Here is a 13,262-nt window from a genome sequence, read left to right on the forward strand (position 1 = left end):
GGAAGTGCCCAAGACCAGGCTGGATGGGGCTCTGAGCAACCTGGGATAGTGGACGGTGTCCCTGCCTGTGGCAGGGGTTGGAACAAAATGAACTTTAATGTCCCTTCCAATCCAGCCCATTCTGTGAAGTCCTCAGGGATGTTTTAGGCTGCCCCAGGGCACAGAGCAGGGGTTTCTCTCTGGGCAGGGGCAGGTAAAGTCCAGCTTAGAGTTCTGTGGGTGTCCCACGATATGGGGACTGCCCCACATCCCTGACACTGGAAACCCCCAGTCTGGGGGGATGCTGGGACATGGCCAGGCATCCCAAATTCCTGCCAGCTCAGGCGGGTTTTCCCCTGTGCCACAGGAAAATGGCATCAAAGCTGGCCAGCAGTTCCTGGGCTAGGAACGTGGAGCTCAGGTTTTCCCTGAAAACCCCAGCACAGGCTGAGCCCTGGGCGTCACAGCACTGGCAGGGAGGTGGTTGCAGTATCACCACCCCGCTGGGGACCAGAGCCAAAGGTGGTCTCAGCGATTTCTTGAGGGACAAGAACCAAAAGCCACCAGCGAGCACTCTGTCCCCGCACAACTAGTCCTGGGAGGTTTGACATTTTCACCTCCACCTCCTGTTTTCTGCTCTCCTCCTACCCGGCGCTTGGAAACGGCTCCTCTTTCTCTCCCTGCTTTTCTTCCCGCATTTCCGCTGGCTGTGGGCTTTGCACAACATCTCCCGGTTGGAGAAGGAGAGCGGAGACCTCCTCCCACTCCGATGGGAGCGCTGGATGTGCTGGGGCTTGTGGGAGTCTCTCAGGTGGAGAGATTTTAGCAGGAGCCTTGTAAGGAATAAATCCTCAGTCCCCGGAGTCCCAGGAAAGGGCGAGTCCTTGGATCGTGTCGCTGCAGCCAGAAAGATGCGTGCGGAGTGACAGTGGGGACAGCTGGCAGGGAATGGCAGTGTCCCAGTCTGGAGCGGGGACAGCCACCCTCGGGGAGCAGCGGGGTGGGGTGGCCTGCCCTTGCCCCCCCCATTATCATCAGCTCCATCCGTTCCGCAGCCCCCCTCTGCCCCCGCCAGCATTATCCAGCTGATCCCGCTCGCAGCCTCCCTAAGGCACTTAGAGGGGTTAAAAACAGCAACTGGCCCAGCCCTGACCCCAGGGGACCCTCCGAGTCCCCAGCTCCCTTGGGGTGCTTGCACTGACCCGAAGTAGGGTGGGCACTGTGTTCCCCCCATTCCAGGACACCTCCTGGTCACCCCATTCCAGGGGTGGGAGCACACGTGGGGTGACCCTCCCATCACTCTCTTCCTGCCTGCACAGGCAGAGAGACGATGGGTGACATTAATGGGTACTGGGGGCGCTGTGGGGAGGGCTATTTGCTGCAAAGGGGGGCAAGAGGGTGCAACAGCACTCAGCTGGTGCCCCCTTCCCGGCGCCCTTCTCCCTGCCTTCCCCAAAATCCCGCCCGAAGGCAGGGAGATGAAAGCGGGGTCACGCTGCCCTGCCTACCCACATCCTTCCCGCACATTCCTCTCCCTCCTTCATCTCTCCGGGGGTGCCCGTCCGCGATCGGCTCCGCAGAGCCCAGGCTGGAGGAGACCTTGGCGTTTTCCCCTCTGTTAAAAATAGCCTGAGATTTATTTTCTGGCAGCATGGAAAGCCCCCGGGGCGGCCGAGAGGAAGCAGCCGGGCTGGGGCAGGCAGGGGCGGCGGGGGGAGAGCGCGGAGGGCAGGAAATAACCCCCGGCAGCGGCTGCCCTGGACGGGGAGAAGGCTCAGATGCGAACAGTGTGTGGTTCATGTGGAAACTCCCAGGACAGCGGCCACAGCTCCGGCCCTGAGCATCCTGCACTCCGGCCAAATGCCTCCGCCTGCTCCCCACGGCCAAGGTCGGGCAGGGCTGGGAACAGCCTGGCCTAGTGAAGGTGTCCCTGCCCATGGCAGGGGGTTGGAATAAGACGAGCTTCATGGTCCCTTCCAACCCAAACCATTCCATGATTATACAGCAGGGCTACAGCCCCTCTGGACTGTCCCCAGCACCTCAGTGCCCCTGCCCAAATCCCTGGGTTTCTCCTAACCCCAGCCCCATGTCCCCACACCTTTCCTCATACCATCCTTCCCATCTGGGACATACAGAAGGGAGGTGGGATGCTGTGGAAGTCCCCAGGATACCGCGGAAGCCCTGGGATGCTGGCAGCCAGCAGGCAGGGAGTGCAGGGGAGTGCCATGCTGAGGGAGCACTTTGCTTGCCACCACTGCCCCGTTCCCTTTGGGTCCATCCCAAACCACTCCTAGAGTGCTGGGCACTTGGTTTGGTCTCGATCCCCCTCCATGACCCTGCATGGCCATGCCTGGAATGGAGGTGGCAGCTGTCTGCACACAAACCACACAGAGCTCTGTGCTGCTCTCCTCCTCCCGGCATTTCACTCCAGGGGTTCCCACCCACCCTCCAAGGATGCTCAGAGTGCCTCTGCGGCCTCTGCCTCCCGCTGTCCCCCTGCCTAAAGCAGGATGGGGGACGGGGCTGCCCCCACTCCTGGCTGGCACTTCCCATGTTGCTGAAGCATTTTATCCATCCCTTGCCTGCTCTCCCACTCTCCGGGAGCGCGGGACCCCCTCCTGTGCCGTGACCTCCCTCTGCTTCCCAGAGGGACCAGTTCCCGTTTCCTGGGGACCTTTTGGTTCTTGTCCCCCCTCCCCAGTCCATGCGTTATCAGCCTCACTATCATTTCCTCCCTGTCCACCCACCTGCTTATTTTAGCTGCTTCTTCCTTCCTCTCAGCTGCTTTTGGAGCAGAGTCTGTCCCCTCTCCCCTCTGGCAGCCCCCAGCCAGGCCACACCACCCCCTGCACCCCCGGTGTCCCCTCTAGAGCCCGAGCGGGGCCGGGCGGGCGATGCCGGGTGCGGGCAGCGCGGGGTGCCAGGACGTGCTGCCCATGGGCACATTCCCTGCCCGCCGCCCGGGGATGGAGGCTCTAATTGAGGCAGGATTCTGCCGTCGCTCCTCGGCTAATTGCAGCCTGCGCTGCCCTGCCAGACTCCCTGGCTGGCCGGCCGCTCCCTCCCCGCGCTGCCTGGCCTCTGCCTGAACCCTGCCTGCGGGCTCTGCCCGCCCGGCCTGCCTCCCCCGGCCGGCAGTGCCTTCTGGAACGCTCCACCCTGCAAACCGATTTGCAAGGAAGCATCTTCCATCAGGGAAAAACCGATGGGTCATATCCCCGCTGCCCCGCCTGCGCCCTGCCTGCATTCCCGCATCCCTCCCTCATCCCCACACCCTGCTCGCATTCCTGCATCCTTCCTGCGCCGCCACATCCCCGCATCCATCACAGCGTGCCAGGAAGCACCAAGCTCTTCTCCTCCAGCCGACCCTCAGCGATTAAACCCCATTCCCAAAGCAAGGCTGTGATGCTCCATCACAGGAAGCTTTAAGAAGAGGCTTGGCAGAGCCATCAGCCAGTGCTGACCCCGCCAGGGACATCTCAGGGCCCCGCCAGCTCTTTTCCCTCGATCATTCCCACCCCCCGGGCCGAGCTCCCAGCAGCACTGTCCCCATTCCCGGAGTGTTCCGGAGTGCGGGGGCTGCCAGGGAGGGCTCCCAGCGTGGCGCTGCCAGCGGAGCCGGGAGATGTCGGCAGCTCGTTATTTATTTAAAGCTCCATCTTTGCGGGGAGTGCCTGTCCTGCAGGAGGGATCCGGCTGCCAGGGACGGATTCGGCTGCCAGGGAGGGATCCGGCTGCCGGGGAGGGATCCAGCTGCCAGGAGGAACGCCGGCCAACAGCCACCCTCGCAGGGGCTTTTCCCCCTGCCCAAGGCTGGGCGATGCCCCCCTGCCCCGGGGGAGAACACAGTCCCCTTTGCAGCCACCTCTCTCCTGCCTGGCAGCAGCCATCGAGCGGGATCGGGGGACACGCTTCCCAACACCCCTGCTGTCACCCTGAGCCGGCGAGTGGGGCTTGGCCTCGCCACCGCAGTGGCTCAGTCCCTCAGTGGTGACAGGGATGTGTGGCTCGGGCGCCGTTTCCAAGGTAACCCTGGATGAGCTCGGCCTCCGCATCCCTCTGTGCCCCTGCATCCCGCAATCCCCCGCACCGAGGAGCCTCCCACTCAGTGCGGTAGGGGCTTGGTCCCTCCAGGGATGGGGATGGGGAGGGTGCCGACCACAGGGAGGAGGGATAGGGAAATGGAGAGGTCCAGGACATCCCTCCCCTCCCTGTTCCCAGCACAGTCATCCCCTGGGCATGGGTGTGTATGACCTATTCCAAAGACAGGACCTCAAGGACCTCGGGGACCAGGTCAGGGTGTTCCCGTCCTCCCTCCTGGAGCACCTCCCAGGGAGAAAACCAGAAATAGAATCTGTGGTTCCCCACCCTGCCCTGGGCAAGAGGCCATGGCTGCGGGTGGGAGCATGCCCCGAGTCCCGTGGGATGCCCTGGATGAAGTCTTTCCCCAAGCATCGCCTGTCCGGGTGGGATGGGCCGAGGAGGCAGTGCAGTGGGTGCAGGGGTCCCTGGGGATCCCAACCCAGGGAGGTGGGGGATGGGGTGAGACACATGTGGTGCTGTCCCAGTTTCGACAGGCTGGGAGGAGATCTGTCCAGCTGGGAGCCTCCCTGGGCAGCCCAGTGCCTTAAAAAAAGCCAGTTTGGATGTATTCCAGGGGGTCCCCTGTCCCTCCAACCCCCACTGTGCCCCCAGCCGGTATGGCAGCACTGAGTCATTCACCACAGACGGGCACTGCAGCCCCCCACTCATCTCCCCACCTTTCCCCTGCCCACCCCATCCCTGCAGTCCAACCAGGATGAACATCCCCGATTTTCCATTAATCCTGCCTTGTGTTAAACAAGTCTTTCAGGGTAGGCAGAAGGCTGGAGCTGGAGGGGCTGGAGAAGACTGGGATGCTCCACTAGGAATGGCACAAAGGGGCTCAGCAGGGGTGGGATGTTCCCAAACGGAAGCAGAGATGCAGAGATGCTGCCGGACTCATTTCCCCTTGCACTGGGAAGCCCAGGGGGCTGTGGGGAGCACAGGAGCCCAGCCCCCTGATCCTGGCCCACCGGTTGCCGTGAGGAGGGGAAGCAGCTCCTCTGCCAGGATGCTGCCAGCCCGCCCTGGGCACTGTTTCCATTGCAGCCCTCCCTTCTCCATCTGCTCCTGTCGGCTCCTGAGGCCCTCCTGCACGGGGCCACCGACAGCAGCGATTTCTTATTACAAATATGTTCCGGTCCATTGCCCCCCAGATCTGCATCCCTGGGACCTGTGTGATGAGGAATTCGATTCCTTGCCGTTAATGAGTTTATGCCAGCAAAGGGCTTTGAAGGCGTAATGCTCTGTACAGGAGCTGAGCATCATTTTTATTATTGATTTCACTGCCAGCCCCTGAGATGCTGCTGGAGGACACGGACCTCTGGGCAAAGCCTCTCGAATCCTTGGGGAGGCAGTGGGAAAGTATATACAGAGAAGGAGAAATCCCTGCCCTGTGGACAGACATCTCTGCAATGCTTCCAGGTTTCTGCCCTTCCAAGAGCAAACTCCATACACACAGCAGGAGAGCAAACCTCTCGTTGGGATGGAGAAGGGGTTGTATGGCAAACCCTCACATCGAGGCCGGGGCAAGTGATCTAAGTCAGCCACGAACAAAATGTCATCCTGCCACCCTGCCCCAGCCTCAGCTCAGGGTCCTGGCGCCACAAGGGACCCTGAGCTGTGAAGGACCTGGAGCAGCAGAGGTCAGGGTCAGGGTGGGGCCGTGGGTTTGGAAACAGCAGGAAGAGTGTCCGGAGCCTTTTATCGGCCTTGGATGGTGGCAGCCACACAAAGGTCCTTGACGGGCTCTACACAGCCCTGTCCCCACACGCCCTCCCCAGGGACTGGCTGTGCTGGCTGCTGCCCTTCTTTCAGAGCAAACATGGGAGGGATGTGCAGCCTCCCCCGACTGCTGATCCCACTGGGGCAGGATGTAGCATAGGATTCCCTGCCTGTACCCACCATTGCTGCCCTGGGCTGAGCCTGGAGCTGCTGAGATGCTCCACGGACCCCTCGGGCTTTAAACACTGGGGAGGATTTCCTGCCGGCAAAGGGCACCGCTGTCCCTTGGCCTGGACTGTTCCTGGCCATAGGATTTTCGGGAAACGCCTCCCTAGTTCCCCACTCCTGGGGCCACCCATGGTCATTTCCCGTGGTGGGAACTGGAGTGGGTGTGGGGCTCACGTCTCCCTCCCAGCACCCAAATGGGGAAATGCCACGCTGGGAGAAATCACCGGGAACCGCAGAGCTGAGGGCTAATTATCGGCAAGGGAAGGAAGTGGGGAGGGAGATGCTGTGCTGGGGCCGAGGGTGGGGAGAGGAACCGGGCTGCTCCCAGCTCCGCCACTGACTCACCGGCAGCCCTGGGAAAGCCACCTCGCTCCATGGTTACCAAATACGGACATTAATAACGCCCCTCGGCAATCACACCCGAGCAATCTGATCCCGGGATCAGCATCCCTCCCTCCTGGGTACCACTTCAGGGATGCTCCGGTGGCCTCGGGGCTGCCAAATGGGACTGGCAGAGATGTCATCGTGTTGGTGATCGTGGTGAGGGCACAACTGTGATCTGGCATCAGGAAACAGCTAAAAAACTCAGGTTAAGAAAAAAATACAGAAACCAAGCAGAGCCCCACTTTTGCTTCCTGTTTTGGGGTCTTCATCTCTGCCACCAGTCACTGCCCCGGGGCTCCAGGTTGGTGCAAGAGGCTGATGTCACTTCGGTGCTGGGGACACGGCTCTGGGCATGCACTATTCTCGGAAGGGGGCTGCCCAGAGCTCACTTGGTGTTTGGGGGATTTTCGGTGGAGTTCCCGTGGGTCTTTTCTCACGGGTTGCTCCTGCTGTGGGCAGAGCCAGCACTGCAGGCAGCACAGGCAGCACAGGCATCTTGTCCATGGCAGGAGCACCCTTGGACACACCAAGACTGAGTTTTGGGGTCTGAGGAGGGAGCTCAACCATCCCCCCATGCAGCAAACACGCCCCCAGGCACGCAGGGAGGGCCGGGCACTGACCCATTTATCAAGGTCACGGCTGTGGGCAGCGCAAAGCAGAGGCGATGTGACTATTTCGGTGAGCTGAGGGAACTTCACTGGCCTGATTCCCATAAATAAAACATGCAGGGAACAGCCCCTGCTCTGTCCTATTAATTCTGGACCCCAGGGGCCTGGCTCTGTGTGCATTCAGCAGCTCAGCATCGCTTGCTCTGCTCCCCTCTCCAGAGCCTGGCTGCGCTTAGGAAGGCTTGAAACCCTGGTTTCCACAAAATGCCAAGTGTGAGTGCTCTGAGGGCACTTCATGGAAAATCCATTTGTTTTCTCAGGCATAGAGGCAGCTGGGAAGGATACTGGTGTGTGGGTGGGTCGGGGAGCAGAGGACAGCTCCAGCCTGCTGCAGCCCCTAGCCCAGCTCCCCGGTTTTAAGGTGCTGGAGCTGTTTCCACCCAGTCTGCTTCCCCATCTCCCAGCACTCCCCCAGCACACCTTTGCCTCCCAGTTCTCCAGCAGCAGCCATGGCTCTCCTATGGCTGATTCCTCCGGCCCCTTACAGAAGGCATTAACAGAACAAGGGAGTTTAATTATCTGGGTTTTCTTCCAGGAGGGCATGAACCTGTCTCTCCCTTGAATTTATCAATTGCTGCCAGATTTTATCTCTTGCTTTCAATTTGCTTGTGATGGTGTTTTCTGCACCGGGAGCACCATGTCAGTAGCTCCCTCCTCTCTCACCACAGTAAATGAGCTCGCTCTTCCCTCTGTGGCATCGAGTCCTGGGTAGTTTCTCCAACATCTATGGGTGCTCACCTTGGATTTACATCCATTACTGACCATGGCATTGCCCACCCAGCAGAGCCACAGAGCAAACCTGGAGCAACGCCAGCGCTGGGAGCGCATCTTGCCCTGGGGCTCTGCTGAGATCCACGGCCCCACCAGTCATACCTAGAGATGAAGGGCCCCCATTTTCAAGTGACTCAGACTCACCCTTCCTTCCTCAGGAAAACCTGTGATCAGATAAAGCCATCAAACTATCTGGTGAGAATAAACACTCTGCATCTGCACGGATGCAGGCTGTACCCCCGCTAACCCCGCAGAGCCCAGGCAGCCTCTGCTGCCACAACCCCGTCCTTTGGAGGGACACCTCAGCCCCAGGCAGCACAGCAGCGATTGCACACGTGTGACCTGCACTCACTGAAGGTTGGGAGAGTCAATTCCCAACTGGCACCAGGCACAGCATCTCCCCATCCTCCCTCATCCCACTGAGCTGTATCCATGCTGCACCAGCAAGAAACGCATGGAGACAGCAAAGGGTGAGGAGAGGAGGAGCAGAGGGTGGAGGAGGGAGAGGAAGGGAGGGAAAACATTTTAAAACACCCGCAATTGCCAGCAGATGGGCACTGCCCCCGCCAAGGTGCTGCACTGGCAGGCGGAGGGGCTGCCGAGGAAAAGAGCAAAGAAAGGTGTGAAGATCTCCCTGCAGATAAAACCAAACCCACACTGCTCTGGTGCTTACTGAGCCAAGCTTGGGCTAGGAAAAGAGTAGGGTTGGGGTTTGGGGTTCCAGTCTGACACAGACAGGACCCCTCCAGGTCCCCCAACTCCCCACAGCCCTCAGCCCTGTCTATGAGATGTCAGGGGTTTTCAGGAACACGCTGTTCCCACACTACCTGAGGGTTTGTGTGACACTGACGGGGCCAAGAACCCATCTCTGGGGGCAGCTCTGCTCTCCTCACCCCAAAATACCCCTGGAGGTTGGAAATGAAGGAGTGTGGTGCCGGGATGGGGCTACAGGTGCTAGGAGAGGTTACACTGGCAGCTCCAGCACTGCCTTCTCTGGGAAAAGCAAGGATGGGGTGGGATGTGAGAAGGCAGAGGGGAAGCAGGACAGGGCTGCTCAAACCAATGCTGGGTCCAGCAGGATGTGGAGCTCAGGGCTGGTGTGACAATGAGGGAGCAGATAATGTATTACAGGGAACAAACTCCTGGAGGGATAATAAAAATGAGTGGGCTGGGTTTAGAAAAGAGCTGAGAAGAGAGCACAGACATTTTTGGAGGGGGTTGGAACTACTAAATCCAGGGGGAAAGAATATAAACCATCTGTAATTTTTTTTCTTCTTTGCTCACATCCCTGTGCTACTTCAGAGAGATCAGGGGCTCTCCTGGGCTTTGGGGCCAGGGGTGCTTCTGCCTCTGCTTGGCAGCACCCCTGAGCTGGGTGTGGGTGCTGGCCCTGCAGGCACAGCTCCAGCTGGGATGGGCTCCAGGGCTCACCAGACGCTGGATGACAGGGGGCCCTGCCTGCCCTGGACCCCCACACCCCTCGGGCCGATCCCCGGCCATGGCCCCAGGCGATGCTGAGCTCTGCCCTGCCTGAGCAGAGAAGAGGAAACATCTTCCCGACGGTGGCTGGCTCCAGGAGGGATTTTCCGCTGCCTGTTGGCCACGTGCTGCTGGAGCCAGCTCAGGTGCTGGATCTCCCTGGCTGTAATTCCATCCCTGGGCTCCTGTGACAGCTCTGGCTGGGCGGCACGAGGGAAGTGACCGGGGCGCAGGTCCGAGCCCCGGCCCGGAGCTGCATCCGCCCAGCGTTTCCAGCCCAGCCTTATCTGGCGGCTCCCCCTGTGACTCCCCATTTTCCTCCTCTCCCCTCCTTTCCCCCACTCCACCCCGTGCTCCCGGCAGAGCTTCCTGCAGCAGGGCGAGGGCTGGGGGCTGCGGGGTGCTTGGCCAGACCCCTCCCTGCTGACCCCGGCTCTGCCCAGATAGGAAATCCTGCGGGAACTGAAGCCTGGGAACAGCGGCCGAGTTCTCCCCAGGGCTTGGCAGCGCTGGGATTTTGCCTACGGGGTCACATCAGCCGGCCAGGCTTCTCTGGGAAAAACTGGGATGAACCAGGAGAAAGGCATGGAGACAATCGTGAAGTGCCCATGATGGATACCCATCACTTAAATGTGCCATTTACAAAAGGGTTTTGGCACTTAAATGAGCCACTTTTCCATTGGGAACGGTGGGAGGAGATGGGATCACAGCAGGAAGATGCTGACCAGTGTGATGCATGGCCACTGGCATGACCCAGGTGTGCAGGAACCAGGTGGGTGTTCACAGAAGGATGCAAAATGCCATTAACAGCCTTTGAACAGCTCCAAATAGAAACCAATTATTGACAGCCTCATCACTCCCCCTGACAAGAAATTTAATATAAATTCAAATACCTTGCAAAACCCTTCTTATTTACTTAAGATCATTTGTGAATGTTTTGCCAGAGTCTTTCTGATTTTTCTTGTTATTATTTTAGAATGAGAAGCAACCAGAGATGTGCTGCTCCCCACACCCTGCAGCTCAGCTCCAGCACAGCCCTGCGGGGAACCCTGAAATTGGAGCTGTTTGAGCAAATTCAGGACACTAGAGGTGAAACCAAAAGGAAGCATCAGGGCAGGAGCAAAAGGAAAACAAGCTCTCCACACCCTCTGAGCTTAGGAGGTTGGGAATGGAGGTGGGTTAATGCTCCCAGAGTGGAGTGTCATCCCAAGCTCCACATCAACTAGAGCAAAACTTGACTCAGTGCTTAACCCAGCTAAACCCTGGCTGTGGCCTGAGTCATTAGGAGAACCAGCAATTGCCTGCTGAAACCCCAAACCACACTTCCCAAACTCCAGGAGTTATATATATTTATATATTTTTATTTTTTTAACTGTTGCTTCTGCCTGTTGCCAGCACAGCTCCATGACACGCACAGCTTTCATGGATCACACCGAGCCAAGGACTCACAGGCAGCCCTGCAATTTCCTTGGATTCTGAAGAAAACCAAATCTTTGCAAACAGAGGGATCTATTTCAGTGAAATCTCTCTTAAACCCTGGGTTTGTAGGTGTTGTAGTAAAGAGGGCTGGGCTTGACTGAGAGACAAATCAGACTTGGAAGGATGCAGGACCATGGGGATGTCCCTGCTTCTGTCTCCTGAAAATGGGTTTATCTGTCTCTAAAGGAATGATGTAAACCCCTGATAATGACCAGGAAATGTTGCAGGAGTGAGGGAGGGTGACAGTGGAGGAGGAAGAATCAAAATTTATTCTGAATGTGCTGACATTTTGCTGTTGACCTCAGGACAAAGCCTGGCCCAAGCACCGACATTTCCCAGATGTACAGAGGTGACAGTCAGCAAAAAGCTGCAGACTGAGAAAATCTGGTTAAAGAGCACAGTCCAAAGTGCATAGCAGTGAGCTGCTCCTGATCCATACCTGGGGTAGGAAGAAACCTGGGAAGGCATGAAGTACCAGAGCACTGTGATGCAAAATACAGCAGGAAACCACTCTGAGAAGAACCCAAGCTGAGAGAAAGTGGAGATCCTTTATTACAGGAGGAGGGTGGTGTCAGCAGGGCACAGGGGTCTCTTGAGCTCCTGACACACAAATGGCCTGTGGCTTCTGGGTGGGACTTTGAGGGGCCTAGGCTGGCTCCAGGCTCCCAGTGAGGTCCACAAGAATCAGTGTTTGGCTGCTGCTGGGCCACTCCACGGAGGGGAACAGAGAAGGATGAGACAGAGCCAGAGCAGTAAGTCAAGGACAGTGGAGATGGAGCAGGCAGGAGGAGATGGGGACAGAGCTTGTGGCACCCTCCTGCACCCCCTGTGCCATGGCCCCAGCATCCTTCTTCCTTTACAGTCACCTACAGCCTTGGAGGAGCCTAAATGGTCACCCCAGAGCTGAGCTCACCCAGGCCACAAGAAGTTGGGAGTGGGGGACTGAATTTGACAGCCTGGATGCTTCTCCACTTGAGAAGCTTTGAAAGGGAATGTATTTTTGGAGCATTAAAGATCAACTGTTTGACTCTAGCCAATCCTTTTCAAGAGCAGCACCAAAGGAGGTCAGTGGGATGTGTCTGGTTAAATATTTTGTACATGACCATCATCTCTCACCCCCTCAAGTATTTACAGACCTGAGAGCATTTCCTGCTGTTCCCCCCTGTTGAGTATCTGGTGTCTCTGCTCCAGCAGGACAGCCCTGTATGTCTCAGTGCGTGGTGGAGCCATGAAGGACCACCCCAGCACTGCCCTCGGTGCAGAAAACAAACCTAAATCAGCACAATGTGTTTAGTCCCACAAATGGCAGCAGGTTTACCCAGCCAGCAGTGAAACATAGCACAGGATAACGAGAACAAATCTGCGGGGGTGGTGGTGGTGGGGAGATGGGGTGGAAAGAGGGAGGTTTATTCTCCAGGGTTTTTTGTAATCTTTACTCACCATATTTAGTAGGCTTCTGACTTGCCCTTGCTAGCTCATGGAGAATTCCCCCAAGTGTTTACTCCCACAACCCAGCAAATGCCTCAATACACATCATGGAAAAAATACAATCGACATCTTCACTCCCACTAGAGAAGGAATTCCGACTTGCCCGGCACAGACCGGGAGTATGAGCCTGTGAGAGAGACAAATGCAGCTTCATTAGCTCCCCTCAGATGTGGTTCACTCCTCAAATGACCTGGTCAGGGCTGCACCACCTCCCTCCTTTCCTTCACCTAAGGAACCCCTGACCTTTGGTCAGGGCAGTGGGGACAGGAATGTGGGTCCTTTAACCCTTTCCTCTGACATCTGCCAGCTGCTCTGTGCACAAAGCTGATGGTCACAGGATTTCCAGGGATTCAGAGATGCTGCGAAGGGCAGAAGCAGAGCTCTGCAAAATGGCTTTCTTCCTGCTGTACCTAGGGAAAAGCAGGGTTTGGTGATGGAGAGCCAAGTCTACCTTGTAGAGAGCATGGAAACAAAATGGAGATCACTGACAGCAGAGGTCACTGAGAGCAGAGATCACAGATCACATATTGCCCAGGATTGCTTTGGAACCTCTATTTCTACAGTACTTTAGCAGAGAAAAAAAACAGTAGTTACACCATTTAGATTTTGTCAATGTGTTCCCAAACTGCCCACATGACAAGGAGACACAGGAAATCATTTTAATTTATCAAACATAGAATCTCCTACAACTGCAATGAACATAAAGTAGAGAGGAGCTGGAAAAAGGAGCTGAAATGAGAATGCCCAGTGCTTCTGATGATTTAGCATTTCTGACCAGGAATTTCTTTGCCCATATTGGCAAATTTTGGGAATTTCTGCCAAGGGAAGTGGTGGAATCACCATCCCTGGAAGTGTTCAAAAAATGGCAGATGTGGCATAGTTTAGTGGTGAGTTTGGTAGTGCTGGGTTACCACTTGAACCTGATGATATTGGAGGTCTTTTCCAACCTCATCAATCCCATGTTTTTGCAAGTGGGACATG

Source organism: Sturnus vulgaris, chromosome 17, assembly GCF_052056855.1.
Source record: "Sturnus vulgaris isolate bStuVul1 chromosome 17, bStuVul1.hap1, whole genome shotgun sequence".
NCBI lineage: Eukaryota > Metazoa > Chordata > Aves > Passeriformes > Sturnidae > Sturnus > Sturnus vulgaris.